This window comes from Hyaena hyaena, unplaced genomic scaffold (genome assembly GCF_003009895.1).
Source record: "Hyaena hyaena isolate Hyena2069 unplaced genomic scaffold, ASM300989v1 scaffold_382, whole genome shotgun sequence".
NCBI lineage: Eukaryota > Metazoa > Chordata > Mammalia > Carnivora > Hyaenidae > Hyaena > Hyaena hyaena.
In genome coordinates, this window is record NW_024081015.1 from 1,475,288 (window position 1) to 1,480,199 (window position 4,912).

Genomic DNA, 4,912 nt, shown 5'->3' on the forward strand with positions numbered 1-4,912 from the left:
GACCTCTCCCCAAAGGGGTAGCTGTGGCTTAAGATACCTCGGGACCCACCCCAGCCTCACCCATGTATTTGCCAGAGCCTTTGCTTTCAGGAGGCTGGGAAAAGGAAGGTGCCTGAAGGAGATTCAGGATTTCTTGGTCCAAGATCACACCTTGTCAGTAGACACAGGCAAACAAGAAGGGGCCATAAAGACCACCTACTTAAAGGATGGATTCTCACACAAAAAGGACACTGACCTACATACACACTTCAGAGTTAATAATGTCTAAGCTAAAAACCAAAATGCATTTGTATGCAAAACTCCAATTTACTTCTAATTAAAGTCTGTTTAAGTAAAATCCTTCTGACTTTTTTTTTTTATTTCCCAAGCCATGGATTCCACTTGTGATTTTCCTCTGGGGCCTGAAGGGCTAGGCACAGGGAGCAGAAGAGAAGAAGTGGGTTGGACCCAGGCCTGCTTCAGCCCTCAGCCACTCTCTGTGGGGAAGCGTGTTGCTCCAGTTCAGGCAAATCCTTGCTTCAGCCCCCACATCACTTTCTTTCCCTGAGGAGAAGAACACGAGCCACAGCCTGGCCTTTGGAGGAGGATGGTAGACATACTCCCATACGGAGTAGCCCAGACTCACCTAGGAACCCTCCCTGCCTTGCTGGTCTCTGCCCATCAGTTCTGAAAGGATAAATACACTCAGTGCCTTTACCTGTCTGGTTTCTGTCCCCACTGCCTGTGTTCCCTGCAGGAGGGATTAAATCATTGCAGCCCCCTTTCCAAGAACCAACTTGAGAAGCAGGCCACCCACCCTCTCCTTAGACCCGAAGTACCCAATCCCTCATATACTTTCTCTGTCCTTTCCTGGGCCCCAGCGGAGTCTTGTGAGCCTCTCCACCCTGCAGTCCCTTGGCGCCACTCTGCTTGTTCCCAGCAGCCTGACCAGTTTCCACCTCACCCTTCTCTCCTAGCAGGCAGAACTTCATGCCTCTCTGGTGGAACACATCCAACAAAAACGGGTCCACAATTCCCATGTCTCAAATACCTCAGTTCCAACTCTATGCAGAAACTGGGCCTCTTGTCCCTAAATCCCAAATCTCTGAAGGGAGAATCTCATTAGTCCAGTTTATGCCAATTGTCCATCACTGGTCCAAACTAATGTAGCCAAAGGGTAGGAAAGGAGGTCACATGATACAAACCTGGTGCTCAGGCTCATTCTTTTAGGTGAGGAAGTGGTGTTGTAGGAAGTTCAGGAGAAAAGTGATCTTTGATCTGAGCAGAGACTCCAAACTGTCTGCTTTTCACAAAGAATGACGGCTCCCAGTAGGGAAGGCCCCTCCCATATGTACAAAGTTGTGGTTTTAACCTCAAACACCCAAGTGTAATCAAAGCTCCTTCTGAAATCATTTTTATTTGGGGTGCCTGGCTGGCTCAGTCAGTAGAGCATGAGACTCTTGGTCTTGGGGTTGTGAGTTCAAGCCCCACGTTGGGCATGGAGCCTACTTAAAAAAACAAACAAACAAACAAACAAAATGTATTTAGTCCTAGCATTAATTTATCAAGAATTAAGCATATAGCCCAAATGGATTCACTACCAAAAGTTTCAGGAAGAAATTCTACCATGTCTGTATAATCTCTTTCAAAAGATTGATTTCAAAAGATATGTTTTTTTTTTTTTTCAGAAAAAAACCATAAGGAAAAAACCATACAGCAATATCTCTCATGAACATAGATGCAAAAATACTTCAACAAAACATTAGCAAATAAAACCCAACAATGAATACAAAGAATTATATGCCATGACTAAGTGGGATTTATTCCAGGTGTGCAAGGCTGATTTAACATTCAAAAATCAATTAAGAGGTTTTTGGGTGGCTCAGTGAGTTAAGCATCTGACTCAATTTTGGCTCAGGTCATGAATTCATGGTTTGTGAGATGGAGCCTATGTCAGGCTCTGTGCTGACAACATGGACCCTGCTTGAGATTCTCTCTCTCCCTCTCTCTCTGCCCCTCTTCTGCTTGAATGCTCTCACTCTCTCTCTAAATAAACATTTAAAAAAATCAATCAGTGTAATTTATCACATCAACAGAATAAAGAAAATCATGTGATTATACCAATAGTTGCAGAAAAAACATTTGACAAATTCAAACACCAAAATTCTTGGCAAGCTAGGAATAGAGGGGAACTTCCTCAGCTTGATTTTTTTTAAAAACCCTATAGCTAAGAATTACACACCAGAAGAGAGGGGCGCTGAGGGGTGGGCAAAATGGGTGAAGAAGATCAAGAAGTAGAAACTTCCAGTTCTAAAATTAATAACTCATAGAAATGTAATGCACAGCACAGGGAATGTAAACAATTATATTGTATTAAGTTTGTATAGTAATTAGACTTATTATGGTGATCATTTCATAGTATGTATAAATGTCAAATCCCTATGTTGTAGGCTTGAAATTAATCTAATATTGTATGTCAATTATACTTCAATTAAGAAAAATGAATCCTAATGTAAACTGTGGACTCTGGATGAATAATGACATTTCAGTGTAGGTTTTTTGATTGTAACAATGCTCTCTGGTGGGAGATGTTAATAGTGAAGGAAGTTGTGTGTTGGGGGGAAAGGGATATATGGAAACTTTGCACTTTTAGCTCAGTTTGCTATGAACATAAAACTATGCCAAAAATTGGGTTTATTAATTTAAAAATTGTACAAATTTAAATAAAAAGAATTAAGCACATATGACACTACAAGGAGACAGGGTGGGCTGGGGGGTGGTGCCCAGCAATTAGAAAGAAAGGGATGTAAAACAAGGAGGGGGGCGTAAACACGAAACGCGGTGGACTGTTGAGATGGCCCTTGCCCTGACCATTGCAATCCCAAAACTAAGTTATGTGATGAGGACTTTATAATGTGACCCAAGAACAGGGAGGGCATGCTCATTCTGAGCATAAGGTCCAAAAATTACATCTCACTCTAAACCCGGCGAGGACTCTTGGCAAGGGATTGACCCGCGCCGTGCAAGACCGTGATCGTTATAGATACTGTGCGTCATGAGCATGTGAAGAGGGAACCTGAAAGAACAAAAACAAGGTGGCAAATGGGGGGCAAGCCTACCCAAACTCAAAGTCCTTCCTCCCCTCATCCATCTTCAGACATTAAGTTTCTTCTGCTCTCACTGGGCAATGGTGGGGGGAGGGGAGCGGAGGGCAGAGTAAGTGTTGCAGACTATCCTGCCATAGGTGTGGAGATATCCAAAGCCTAAGAGAAGCTCAAGGGCTTGCTACAGGGAAGGAAACCCGTAGATTGGGAAAAAAGAGGAGGTGGGGACACTGGTTGAAGAGGAGGCATTCAAAGTAAGGCTGTCAGATTTAGCAAATGAAAATACAGGAAGCCCAGTTAAATTAGAGTTTCAGAAAAATCACAAATAACTTTTTTAGTATAAGATGTTCCATGAAATGCTTGGGATGCCCATATATTTTAAAAAGCATTCATTGCTTATCTGAAATTCTCATCTAATTGAGTGTCCTATATTTTACCTGGCAACCTGGTTAAAATGGCTGAGGCACTGGGAGTGTAGAGAAAGGGGTGTCTTGAGAAAGGAAGGGGGTGTCTGTGTGGGAAGGAAAGGCCTCTTGGGGCACCTGGCTGGCTCAGTCAGAAGAACATGTGACTCTTGATCTCAAGGTTGTGAGTTCAAGCCCCATGTTGGGTATAGATACTATTTAAAAATAAAATCTTAAAAAGAACAATTGAAAGTTAAAAAGAAAAAGGGCTGCTTGGTAAGTGGTGCCATTCAGATCAAGGATACAACTGCAAATTTTCATCAGCCTGCTCTCTGGATCTGTGTGGTTTGGATTCTGTCACTTATGCGCCTGGAATAAAGAACTGATGGGTCCTTCTTCAGGGTTCCAGGCATGTGTTGGTTTGGCAGAGAGGAGGTAGACAGGTGTGACACCCTCATTGGGCACTGGGCACTCTTAAAGGGCTGAGCCAGACATACAGATCCCTTGCCCATCCTTCCCTGCTCTCAAAGGAGCCTTCCAGAAACTCTTCATCAGTGTAAAGCAAGCAGCTTTAAAAGACCAGGGTGGCAGGGGTACCTGGGTGGCTCAGTCAGTTGAGCATCTGACTCTTGATTTCAGCTCAGGTCACAATGTCACAGTTTGTGAGTTTGAATCCCGCATTGGGTTCTGTGCTTCAGCTCCGTGCTGACAGAGTGGAGCCTACTTGAGATTCTCTCTCTCCTCATCTCTCTCTCTCTGCCCCTACCCTGCTCTCTCTCAAAAATAAATAAACATTAAAAAAATAAAGACCAGGATGGCAAATAATAGATAACTGGCATGATATAGCAGTGTAAATATTTACCAAAAAAATGATGCCCACTCATTTGAATTTGGGGCACACCCATGGGATCAGTTACCAGTCACTGCTTTCCACTAACTGGCAGCCAGTCCCCCTTACAGAGGTTGAAGGAAGGACTGGCTGTGGCAGGTGATTCAGCTGAAGTCTCTCGTCAGAATAGTCCCACCTCATGCTGTCCTCACCATGGCCTTGTGTTTTTGCTTTCTGGGTTTGGGCTGAGTCACGGATGAATTTAGACAGGCTATCTTGTTTAGGTCCACACCCACCTTTGTCTACATGAAATACATAGCATTTTCACCTCATATACACACACCTTTGAGTCTTAAATAACTGGAGAATTTTTCTCTAGGCTTTCTGGTTCTTGCTGGTTGGTAACATTACTTCAGCTAATTCTGGTCAACACCAGTAATTCTCTCTCTCTCTCTCTTTGTCTCTCTCTCTGTCTCTGTCTCTCTCTCTCATACCCACACACACACACACACACACACAACATGCAAGCATAATTACACACTTTTATTCCCAAATGCTTCTAATTGGTATAGCCTATATTTTACAAATTTTTTGGC